Source organism: Leptonychotes weddellii, chromosome 15 (genome assembly GCF_054177405.1).
Source record: "Leptonychotes weddellii isolate Sample4059 chromosome 15, ASM5417740v2, whole genome shotgun sequence".
Lineage (NCBI taxonomy): Eukaryota > Metazoa > Chordata > Mammalia > Carnivora > Phocidae > Leptonychotes > Leptonychotes weddellii.
In genome coordinates, this window is record NC_138383.1 from 29793579 (window position 1) to 29806160 (window position 12582).

General features: G+C 49.0%; 1 protein-coding gene and 1 pseudogene across 1 annotated transcript in view; one reads left to right on the forward strand and one right to left on the reverse strand.

Annotated features, from left to right (window-relative positions):
- Positions 1–2177, reverse strand: part of TBX4 (T-box transcription factor 4) — a 30224-nt gene extending 28047 nt beyond the window's left edge. Inside the window, exon 1 of the mRNA XM_081805299.1 lies at positions 2030–2177. The gene's annotated coding sequence lies outside the window, so the exon portion shown is untranslated. The remainder of the gene's footprint in view (positions 1–2029) is intronic.
- An 8829-nt stretch (positions 2178–11006) lies between these two features.
- On the forward strand, positions 11007–12372 carry LOC102747316 (high mobility group protein B1 pseudogene; annotated as a pseudogene).
- The last annotated feature ends 210 nt before the right edge of the window (positions 12373–12582 follow it).

Consider the following 12582-nt stretch of genomic DNA (forward strand, 5'->3'; position numbering starts at 1 on the left):
CTTCGCTTCTTCCTTTTCTCTAGGCCCCAGAGACACATCCCGACATCGCGACAGCTGGCCCTCGCCCTGGCTGGAGCTCCCCGCTAATTTCCTTTTCTTCCCTCCCGGCTGGCCCAGAGTGGCCGCCCCCATGGTTCCCCTCGGACCCGGAGCCCCGGCGCGAACGGCACAGCCGGGTTCCGCACCAGCTGGAGCCCGCGGCCCGCGCGGCCCGCAGCCTCCGCTCGCCCCTCTCGCGGACCCCTCCGTGGACGCGGCCCGCAGGCTGGGCGCCCTTTCGCTCGGTCCGTCGCTTTCAGCCAACTCGTTTTCTAAGAAGAGCATTTTACTTTTCACTCTAGATTACTGGTGGTATTTTTCTCGCACTGGGGGAAATTAACATTTTGTATTATTTTAAATATTTTAATTATCTCTATTATCAGAGCAGTATTCTGTTCAGTTCAATGACATTAAGGATATCCTAGCACATAAATTATTAGTACTTTTAATTTTTAATACTGTAAAATTAAAGTACTGGTTTGATTTGTTAATTCATCATTATTAAATATGTTGTTACTTTCCTGCCACTGCTCCATCATTCTAGGGCCTCCTGGTACCTTAGTGATACTGTTACTAATAGGTAATTATTAGATATCATATTCCAATAGGTCATTATAATCTATTGTTATTTTAATTTTTATTCTGTACCCCTAAAACGCTTCCATTGCTGGCTCCTCGGTCTCTGTATTTTGTCACAGTTTCAATAACTTGTTATTTACCATTACTTGTAATATTATTGTTCTCAATATTGATGTTAATTTTCTTCACATCCTTATAATACTTCTTGTTAGTCATTTGTTTTGTTAGAATTGTCCACAGTATTCCAGGTATTCTTCATCACATTGTTACAATATCTTGTTACTTTGTCATTATTTGTAATTACGATCTTAATTCGCTGGCTATTTTTCATCACATCATTACTCCTTGTTACTTTGTCATAATTTGTGATATTGCTGTAGTTCCTAATACTCTGATTATTTTTCATCACATTGGCACGATACTTCTTATAACTCCACCATTATTTATAATGTTGTTGGGACTATTAATACCTTGGTAATAAATTGTCATATTATTCCAGCAATTCTTGTTGCTCTCTTTGTTTGTATTAGTATTGCTCTAAAGATTTTGGTTATTATTTAATAATTCATTATAGTATCAATATTAAATTATATGATAGTATTCCATCACTACTACTAATATTAGTATTTCCCTTAATAGTATTTTCAATTGTTCACTTTTTTCCTACAGTTTTGTCATTTGTTACTATTTCCTATACTATTATTATTGATTTTAATACAAGGGTTCTTATCACATTGTTCCTATATTTGGAGTTACTTTGTCTATAATCCTTTTAAATCTGTGATTACAATTTTCACTTGGTTCTGAAAGTGACCACTATTTTACTCTGGTTTTAAAGTGTGAACACTGTTAGTTTTGCCGCTTAGCCCTATTTCTTTGGTAATTGTTCACATTCTGTCTTGATCATCTATAATTATTTATATATAATGCTCCTTGCTTTAATTTTGACGAGCCTGTTGCATCAAAGGCTCTGAAGTCCAGGTTTCTGATCACACACTCCCACATGGATATCCGCTGCAAGTACCCGGGCCCTCTTCTTGGCCTTTCTTATTCTGCAAACACCAGTTTCAAGACCACCGCTCCGCTTGTCACGGCTTAACCTTGTTCCTTTGGCGCTGGCGCTGTCGTTTCTTTGCCTTTGGGTCCCCAGACCCAATTCATCCTGTTATTCAGAGGAGATGAGGGCTCGCGCCCCAAAACACTGGGAGTCGGGCCGAGGCGGCAGCCTGATCTGCACCACATCTCATCACCCTCCTGCAGCCTTGAGGGTCCCTGAGGTTCTTACCCCGGTTCCGTTACTCGTCTCTTTTCCAGTTCATCCTCCTCTGCCCTGCACCCTAACCCTGGGCTCAGGGTGGCCCCTGTCCCTCACGCCCGGCTCACCCCCAACGCCGCGGGAACCCACACTCACCCTAAATGCGCTGCCGCATGCGGAGGCGCCTGCGGCCCGAGGTCCACTGCAGGCTCGGGTCCGAGGGGCACGGGACGGCTGGGGCACCGACTCGGGGCCGCTGGGTCAGTGTCCCGCTGCCCGCCGCGCCCTCGGGGCCGGACACATCCCGGCTCTGGAGCGGGCCCTTGATCTCCGACGCTGCACTTTGGGGCCTCAGCTCCCTCCTCCTCCCTCCCTCCCTCCGGGGCCGCCACCCCCCTGCGCTGACGTCGCCGCTGTCAATCAGTCTGCGCCAGCCGCCCCCCGGGGAGGGGGGCTCTAGGGTCCCCTGGCTCCGCGGCCCCAGGACCCCGAGCCCCGAGCGGGCCTCGCGCTCCCCCACCGCGCGGCTTGGTGCCCTTCCTGCGGCCCTTGGGCCCCGCCGGCCGGGCCCGGGCTGGGAGCCCCGCATGGTTTAGATTAGAGGGGCGGGAAGAGAGAGAGCGGCCGGGCCGGGCCGTGCGGCTCGCACCTAGACTCGACAACCAGGACGGCACGCCCGGACCGGCGGCGCGGCCCGCACCCTGGGGCGCGGCGCGGCCGGGCCTGGTCGGGCCTGGGCCCGCTGGCAGACAGCCGCCCTCCGCCGAGCCCCAGGCCGCGGGCGCCCGCACAAACCTCCGTCCGAGACCCGCTCCCAGCCGTGCGCGCAGCGGCTCGGTAAGCCCACGTCCCGGAGGGCGGGCGCACGGCGCCTCACAGCCCCGCACTCGGCCACCGACCATGCCCCTCACACATTCTCACACCTACGCGCTCCGGCCCGCGCGCTCCTGCTCCCGGGCTCCCCGCGCGGGCGCGACGGCCAGGGCGCGGCCCCTCCGCTCACCGGCCCCCTGCTCGTCCGGGCCTGGCGGGCAGCGGGCGCTGGACCGGGCCTGGCGCGCCTCGGAGTCGGCCGCGGAGGTCACGGGTGAGGGCAGGCCCTTCGCTCAGGCGGGGAGGGCCGAGCGGCCGGGCCTGGAGCGGCGGCAGCGGGGAAGTCCTGGGCCGGCTTCTGAATCCGAGCCGAGGCCCGGGCTTCAAGGTGCCAGGGCTTGGCAGAGGCTCTGGGGGAAACTGCGGCGAGGGCCAAGACTCCGCCAGCAGCCTCAAGATCCCAGAAAGCTGAGGAGGAAGTCCGATACCTGCTGCAGTCTGGGGAGCTTAGACCACTGCGCTGGGAGCTCTCCGGCCTCTGTGCCTCAGAAAGCGAGGCCCCCCCTCACTGTCTAGACCTCCCTGCCCGGCCTCTGACTCTCCACTCCCTCTGTCTCCACTTACCTCTCTTTCTCTATGTCTGTCTGTGCCACGCCACAGGACCCTTCAGCTCGACAGGCAGACAGACCCATGTGGACCTTAGCCCATGTCCAAGGCTCACAGCCTGTCACATGCCCAGAATACTGAGGCGAGGCTAGGTCTGCCCACCAGAGTCCCCTGTCAATAATCCCAGATTAGCCTCTTGGTCCTCAGCATGGGCTGCATCCCTCCCTCCACTGGTGTCCCCAACAGTTCCAATCAGCCTCTGTTCCTTTCCCGACTTTTACCTCAAAATCAGATTGAAGGGAACAGGACAGGGAAATTCCTTCCCTGGATGGATCTGTCCCTTTTCTAACGCTAGCAATGGAGAGCCAGCATCAGGGCCTCGCCCACTACCCTGCACTCCAAGGTGGAAGCAAAACACCAACTCAGAAAAGCCAGCTGCTGTCAGGAGCCTGGACCCCAAGTCCACAGGGCCCACCGCTCAGGAATCCCTATCACCCTTAGCAGTACCAAATTCCACTACCCTGTCTTCCCTTCACAGTTTGTCTCATGGAGTCCCAAACCAGGAAGGGGAAGTAAGGTCTAAGGGATGGAGAAGCTTAATCCTCCTCCAATCCTGCCTTCTCCGGGAGCAGAGAAAGGAAAGGCCCTGGTGTTTCAGAGATGCCTGGGGAGTCATGTTTCCTGTGTTAGGGAGAACTGGATGACAGTCTCAGCTTCTGCTCCCAAGCCCCCTCCCATGCCCTCTCCAACAGCCTGTAGGGAAATCCCTTGCAAATAAATAGTGTACAGACGAACCAACCAACTACTGTGTGGGATGGTGAACAGGGAGGGCAGTGAATCACCAGGTGCCAGGGGAAGACTACATTTAGGCCAGACTCGGGAAAGAATTGGTTGACAATCATTGGAGGAAGTTCATAATGAGAGCATCTAGAGTTGCTCTTTAAACAAACTAGAGTGGAGACTGTAAGTGCAAGGCTTTCTGGAGACTCACAGGAGATACTCCAAATCAGTATCACCTAGTTCATGATGACATGGAGAAATGAGATACAGAAGGGACAGGCAAGGGTTTGGCAAGGAAAAGGAAGGGGCAAACCAGCCAGCAAGTAGAGAGAAGGGGAGGTTATGTATACACATTCTCTATTAGTAGAATGGACTTCTTTGCTTCATTGATTCTAACACACACAATTTCTTTCTACATTTTGACATCTCTGAAATAGGGATACATTTTTTTTAAAGATTTTATTTATTTATTTGCTTATTTGACGGAGAGACAGAGAGCACAAGCAGGTAGAGCGAGAAGGAGATGCAGGCTCTTTGCTGAGCAGAGAGCCCGACGACCTAGGGCTAAGTCCCAGGACCCTGAGACCATGACCTGAGCCAAAAGCAGAAGCTTAACCGACTGAGCCACCCAGGCGCTCTGGGGATGCATCCTAGAATCAATGGTAGTTTAATTCATTGCAGTGTTGGAGTTTAATTAGTATTTTTTCTTCTTAGTGGTACATAAAACAATTGATAAATGGCCTATGGAGAAAAGAAAAAGACCAGTGGTTTGTTTGTTTGTTTTTCCAAAACAGATTTGAGGAGTTCAAAGTACAAAAACTCTCCTAAACTAGCTAAGTGAATAGTTGACCATCTATCACACAAACTTGGGTTGGCTTAGGGGAAAGCCCTCAGATTTGGTGTCAGGCTTACCTTGGTTTTGAAACATGGCTTTGAATCCTGGCTCATTATTTAGCAACTGTGTGACCTTGGGCAAGTCCCTTAACACTTAAATAAAATGGAGATAATCACACCAACCTACTAGCTTATTGTGAGGTTTAAGTTAATGCATGTAAATCCCTGGCATGTGGTAGGTAGTTAATATGTTAGTTCCCAAGTATTTCTTTTTTTTTTTTTTAAGATTTTATTTATTTATTTTGACAGAGAGAGAGACACAGCAAGAGAGGGAACACAAGCAGGAGGAGTGGGAGTGGGAGAGGGAGAAGCAGTCTTCCCGCGGAGCAGGGAGCCCAATGCGGGGCTCGATCCCAGGACCCTGGGATCATGACCTGAGCCGAAGGCAGACGCTTAACGACCGAGCCACCCAGGCGCCCCAGTTCCCAAGTATTTCTAAAATTTATTTTATCCCACCTCTTTTCCAAAAGGGCTTGAGATGGTTTATAACCATCTCAATGGTTTATCCCACCTCTTTTCCAAAAGGGCTTGAGATGGTTTATAACCAAAATAAGCTAATAAAAACACAAGTAAAAAGATGAAATAGGATTAAGGAAAAAGGAGTAAGAATACATGCTATCACTAAGTGTTGACAAAGTTGCTGTAATTGAGAGCAAAATCTGGCTTATCAGCAGCAGGGCAAAGTGGTCGTTTTCCATTTCAGAAATGTGGAAACGGTATTTCTTTGGGGAAGGGTGAGGAATAAACTAGCTTTTATTTATTTATTTTTAAAGATTTTATTTATTTATTTGAGAGAGAGAGAAGGGAGAGCACAAAGGGAGAGTGAGAGGGAGAAGCAGACTCCCAGCTGAGCAGAGAGCCCTGTGCGGGTCTCCATTTGAGGACCCTGAGATCATGACCTGAGCCAAAGGCAGACGCTTAAGTGACTGAGCCACCCAGGTGCCCCCTGGCCCTAATTTTTAAAGTAGTTTCTCGTGTCAATTTTTATTCATATGTCTGTACGGTGTCTTACCATTTACAAAGTGGTTTCACAGCTACTCTCTCATCAGATGCTGTATTAATTCCATTTTATCTCCATTTGATGGATTCATTCATCCAAAGTAATATTTATCAAGTGCTTACTATGTGCCAGACATACAAAAAGGAAAGGCCAACTAATTGGTTAGTTTATTAATTCTATTAGTTAGCTGATTGGCTAACCAGTTACTAAGCACAAATTCACTAATGAATGACCTGCAGACTTACTAATTAATCACCTAAATAATCAACCCCAAGGGGAGCAGGGATTACAGGATAAACTGGAGAATCCCAGTCAGTGCAGTAAAGTGGCTTGCTGGGAGGCCGGGGGAGGTTTGGTTGAAGATGACTGGAGCTGGCTCCATGCTGTGGTGAAAACCAAATTACAATTTTTTTAAAAACCTAGGTTTTTGGAGTATTTAATAAATACCAACGTCAAGATCCACCCCAGACCAACTGAGTCAGAATCTTTGAGGATAGGATCAAAGTTGAAAATCACTGCTGTATGTCGATCATGGAAATCCCGTTGCTTGCTTTCCTAGTTTCCCTTGTAGCTGGGAGAGGTCACGTGATCCAATGTTGGCCAATGAGGCCTAAGCAGAAGACTGGCGGGAGGAAGGTCGGGAGGGAATTTTTTTGCTCTCTTGATAAAGGGGAAGGCATAATCTTCTTTTCTTCTAACGACGAGATCTGTGGAATTCTCACCCTCTAGAGACCCTGATGCAAGGACGAAGGCCAATATACTAAGGATATCAGAACAAAAAGAAAGAACCTGATGGCATCAATGAGCAGGTAAACCAGTGCCAGACTGCTTCTTATTATGTGTGAAAGATAAGCCTATTTCTTGACATCACTGTTAGTCTTGGTCTCTGTTACTTACAGCCAAATACACTCCAGAGACATGGGTAAAGGTCCCAACTCCTTGTTGAGTGAGTCCTTAGGCACTCCATCATGAAAGATACATATCTGAATGTTTGTGTGTATCCTTGTGTATTTGCACATACCTTCTTGTGCAAATCCAGGACACAAAATCCCTCTCTCCACACCCCCCTTTCTAGCCATGCTATTTAGTGTGTGCTATGACCCAAGGCCTGGGGTCCTTATTAAGTCCCCCAAAGGGAAAGGATGGGTGAGGCAGCACGGAATTCACTTGTCCCCTGTGGCTTTATCCCACTGTGTCCCCAGTAGCCCCAAATCTTGGTTCTAGATTTTCCAGCCCACATCCCATTAGGATTCTCAAGCTCAGAATAACTGGGGTGGGAGCGGGAGCTTGAGCTTGTTCTGGAAATTGGAGGATTCAGCAACGGGAATGGGTAGTAGGTGGCAGCTGCTGCAGGTGCTTCCCCTCATACCCCAGGTGCAGTCCTGCTCACCTGACCTCTCACCCTGGCCTCCCAGGCCTTCTCCCACAAAGAGAATTAAGAAACTTGCAGTTAGAAGAAATTGGGGACTGGGCTGGCCTGATCCCTGACCTGGGTGAAGTAGGCTGGTCTGAGCCTCCTCAAGCCTGAGGACAGAGGCAGCGGTTTACCATTTACCAGGTGAGTCCTTCCTATAACTCTCAGTTGGGGTGCTACAGAGGTAAGGAATGAATGATAAGATCTGGGTTTTGCGTAGTCAGGGCTAGCAATCTAGGCCTTCGGTTCCAGAGTCCTTAGCCATAGGTGGATTGTCTGCCGAGCAGACTTCTTCCCCCATAACACTACCCGCTCCAGCATTGCCACTTCTTTCCATTTCCTCCAATACGACTGCTCTGAAATACACGCTTATTTTACTACCTGTCTGAGGAAGCTATCTCTACTAGGGTTGGCTTGGGTAAAAAATATGCCTAAGTCAGAGAATTTATTTCATTATCCAATCCCCATTTTCTTTCTTCCTCTTTCTCCCCTCTATTCTTCCTAAGCACAGACTATCCAAACCTGGGTCCTTGGGGTTTTTTGAATTTGGGTCCTCTGAGGGCTGTTTTTGAATGAGGGGCTGAAACAAATTAGGACTTAGGATGAGAGAGTATGTGAGCGATCAGCAGGTCTTTGGAATTTGAAGTTAAAAAACCTGAATTCAGGTCCTTAGCAGGCTGTTTACAGAGGGACCTAGAACATGATCCGCTTAAAGCCTGTTTCCTCATCTGTAAAATGAATTTAAGAATAATAATAGCCACCTCAAAGGATAGTAGAAAGGATGAAGCGATATCACATAGATAGAAGTGCTTGAAGGGCTCACAACAATAGCTTACGTTTATTGAGCACCTGCAATGTGCCTGGCAGGATTCTAAGAGCTTTAAGTGCTTTCCCTCATTTCAACCTTACCAAATTATCAAGTGAGTACTATCATAGTCCTCATTTCACAGATAAAGAAATTGGGTAATATGCCCAAGGTCATACAACCAGGAAACGAAGTCAGGATTTGAACCCAATTAGTCTGCATCTCCAGTGCCCATGCTTTTAAATATACTGCTCTATGGTCATTTAACCTAACTAAGCTCATTTCATTTGTTAAACAAGGGTAACAGTACCTCCCCTACAGTATTGTTGTCAAAGTGCCTGACACAAAATAATCCTATTACTACTGCAAATAGAACTTGCCCAAGGTCTCATGGTTAGAAAAGAGGTCATTGGACCTCTAAGATTCCAGAGCCCAAGATTCTAACTATCATTATTGTTCATTTTCTAAAAAATAAAATACCTACGTAGAGACCAAAGACTTAGTCATCTCTCTTTAGACTCCCAAAAGAAAGACATAGTACAGGGGCACCTGGGTGGCTCAGTTGGTTAAGTGTCCAACTGTTGATCTCAGCTCAGGTCTTGATCTCAGGGTTGGGAGTTCAAGCCCCACATTGGGCTCCACGCTGGGCATGGAGCTTACTTAAAAAAAAAAAAAAGGAGACTGGCATCCTTCATGGTCCCAGGAACATCATGCTCTGTCTCCCACTGACCCCCACCAAGCTGGCCACTGGAAGACTCAGCAGGACTCATGGAAATGGGCTGCTCATTCACCAGGACACGCTGGTGGTAGAATGGAGAGCACTGTATACAGACTCTACTGCAAGCTTTTCTTATGCAAAGATGGTGCTGATGGCCCCTTCAGCTGGTAACACCATCTTGGCCAAAAAAAAGGCAATGTTCACTAAACCAGGCACGAATGGGGATAAGGATAAATGTACTTTCATCTGGAATAAAATCCTCTATAACAGGCCTTCTTCCTTGCTTCCAAGATCCATATATTCCCTCCATCTAGCTAATGTTTGGGAAGTGCCTCCTAACATCTAGCTTCAACCCGGCTTGCTGCAGTTGGTCCGTTCCCTGTCTCTAAGGAATCGGAGGCATTCTGGAGCTCTGTTAACTGGTCAGACCTTCCCAGTAAGAGTTGCCATTCCCTCGTGTCAGTCACCAAAGCTGGGTGGATGGAGCTGTCCAAGGAGCCCCGAGCCTAAGAGCTATGCCACACGGGCACTGAACAGGGCACAGACCTTGGTCTGCGTTCCTGGGAGGCAGGGCCTGAGGCTATGGCTCCCCGAGAATTCAACAGACCCTAGAAGGGGAGGGCAGGAAGGAGTCCCTAGGTTCAACCCCCCATGTCCCTGCATTTTCTGAAGTTCCTCCTTTGAACATGTCCCTTTATTTATTGGGCCTCATTTAACCTCAGCCTTGTCCTCCTGAGATCATTTATTTGGTAACTGTCACTCAGCCCTGCTGTGGCATTAACTTCATAATCCCATTGATTTCCTCCAAGCCAGTTGGGGGCTTTCTCGACATCTCCCTGGGTCTGTAGGGGCTGATTCCCAGTTCTGGTCATTACGGAGGAGGAGGCCCCAGACTGGTATGGATTTGCCAAGAGGACCATCTCGGCGTTCCTTTTCCACCCTGGCCCTTCCCAGGCTGCGGGAGATGGATTTGTGGAGACTGCCTTGGTTGCTGAAGTGTGAGGTAAAGCGGCCAAGGGCCCACTACCACCGCTGGGAGCTCCCTGAGTGGCTACTGAGGCCGTCCTTCAGCTCAGAAGGCCTGGGCTTCACCAATCGCAGCTTTGCTTGGCCCGGAACCCCGCCCCTCTCTGCCATCTTGGATCTGGAGGGTTAAGGGGCCCAATCAGCACAGGGGAAGCGGGTGAGGGTGGGCTGAGGCCGCAGCTCGAGCCCACGTGGCCACCGACCTGTGCCTTCCCGCCACCTGCGGTGGGGGCCTGGCCCCTGTCGAGCTGCAGCTGCAGCTCCCAGACACCACCCCAGCCCGTCGCCAGGGGATTAGTGTCCGGTCTGTGGGTTGGGACAACCTCAGTGGGGGTTGTCCTGGCCCAGACGAAGGCTCCCCTTCACCCTTCCCCAGAGTCCAGCTTGGGCAGAGGGGATTGTGCTGGGGGGTCTGACAGCCTGGGGTGCTGATCTCTCCCAGAGCTGAAGTGTGGGGTGACGGGAGTCCCCCTCCCCACCAAGCCTGAGCCACATGTGCTGGTAAGTTCATTTCCCCTTGTTTTGCAGAACGGGCTCAGGGATTGACCCCAGGAGTGACCCCAGTGTCAGGAGGCATTAATGATCTCCATACGGGCAATAAACAGGCAGACCGGCTGGCTTGGTGTGGAGGTGCCCTGGAATGGGGCTGCCTTATTAGCCTCACATTCGCTCATGGGTAGAGGCTTAATTAGCAAGGGCTCCCTCATCCGTCTCCCCTCCCCCAAACATCCTTGAGCTCAATGGGAACATGGTTGGAGACACTGGAGTTCTCTGGCTGGTTCCTTTGCTCCTCATGGGCCTCCTCAAGAGGCAGACTCTTGAGGCGTCAGATCAGCCATTTGTCTGCCTCTAACAGGACTTCGGACTTAGTCCTCCTGATAAAGTCTCGTTTTTAAAAGCCCCCAGAGGTCAAGTCCATGCATTCTGAGTCAGTTCACTTTTTTGTCTGTAAGAACCCAGGAACAAGAAGGCCTTACTCTTCTTTAACTTAAATCTCTCCTGACTATCTGAGTTTGAGTTTGAGCCCATTTTTTCCAAAGGGAAATTTCCCAAGGGAATAAATAGGTAGTTACCAGCCTGTATGTGGGTGGGAGGTGGGGGGTAGGGGAAAAACGGCCCTTAGAAACTGCCTAAACTATTAAAAGCCCCATCTGTTGTATCACATCTCCTCCAAATCCATTTCCCTTGGGTTGGTTCCTTGTTCTAGGTGTGTGACTTAACCTCTTTGGGCTTCTGTTTTCTTATCTGTGTAGTTCATTTAAGATTCACCAAACACTATATGCTAGGCACAGCGCTAACTGTTAGAGAAATGAAGCAGAGGAAATCCCAGGCCCTCCTTGAGGTGGAGTTCCCAAACCAGTGGCGGAGACAGACTTGTAAACAGATGCAGTAATAAAATGTGCTCAGGGTTGTCATCTAAGTCCATATTGGGTATGATGAGCATACAAAAGAGGGAGTTACCAACTCATCCTGCCTTGCTGAGGAAAGTTCCATGAGCAGATACGATCTGAGCCCATCTTTGAAAGACAAGTATGTATGGGATCCTGAGGAAGAATGTGAAAAGGGTATTTCAGGAAAAGGGAAGAACCTGTACAAAGGCACAGAGGGCATGTTTGAGGAGCAGCAGGGCTGCGGTGGTAGAAAATGAAGCTTTGTGGGAAGGTGAGGCTTGGGAAGGGCCTTGTAAAGCATGTTAATAACTTTATCCAGACAGCCGAGCTGTTGCAGGACATTGAGTTCCACGGAAATAGCACTAGGGCACTTGAGAGCCAGACAGGCACTGGGTGACTCTGAGCCTCACAGAGGAAACATAATTAAACATGGGCAAAGGAGATCCTAAGAAGGATCCTGAGAGGCAGAAAATGTCGTGTGCATTCTTTCTGCAAACTTGCTGGCAGGGGCACAAGATGAAGCATGAAGATGCTTCAGCCAACTTCTCAAAGTTTTCTAAGTAGTGCTCAGAGTGGTGGAAGCCATGTCTTCTAAAGAGAAAGGAAAATTTGAAGACATGGCCAAGAGTGACAAGGCTCATTATGAAAGAGATATGAAAACCTGTATCCATACCTCCTAAAGGGGAAATAATAGGGAAGTTCAAGGATCCTGATGTATCCAAGAGGCCTCCTTTGGCCTTCACCTTGTTTTGTTCTGAGTATCGTCCAAGAATCAAAGGAGAACATCTGGGCCTGTCCATTGGTGATGTTTCGAAGGACCTGGGAGAGACATGGGATGACGCTGCTGCAGATGACAGGCAGCCTCACTAGAAGAAGGCCCTAAGCTGAAGGAAAAATAGGAAAAGGATATTGCTGCATACCAAGCTACAGGGAAGCTGATGCAGCAGAAACGGGAGTTGTCCAAGGTTGAAAAAAGCAAGAAAAAGAAGAAAGGCGAGGAAGATGATGGTGGAAAAGTTAGTTCTAGGGCAGCTTTTATTTCTTGTCCATAAAGCATTTAACCCCCCTGTACCCAGCTCACTCCTTTTAATGAAAAAAATTGTAAGGCCGTGTAAGATTTGTTTTTAAACTGTACGGTGTTTTGTTTTTTTAATAGAGCTTACACACTACCGAATGTGTCTTTAGCTACCCTTATCCCTGTGGTATTTTCAGTAGCTACTAATCTTGGCAGGAGCAGTATGGGCATGGAAATTTAAAACAAG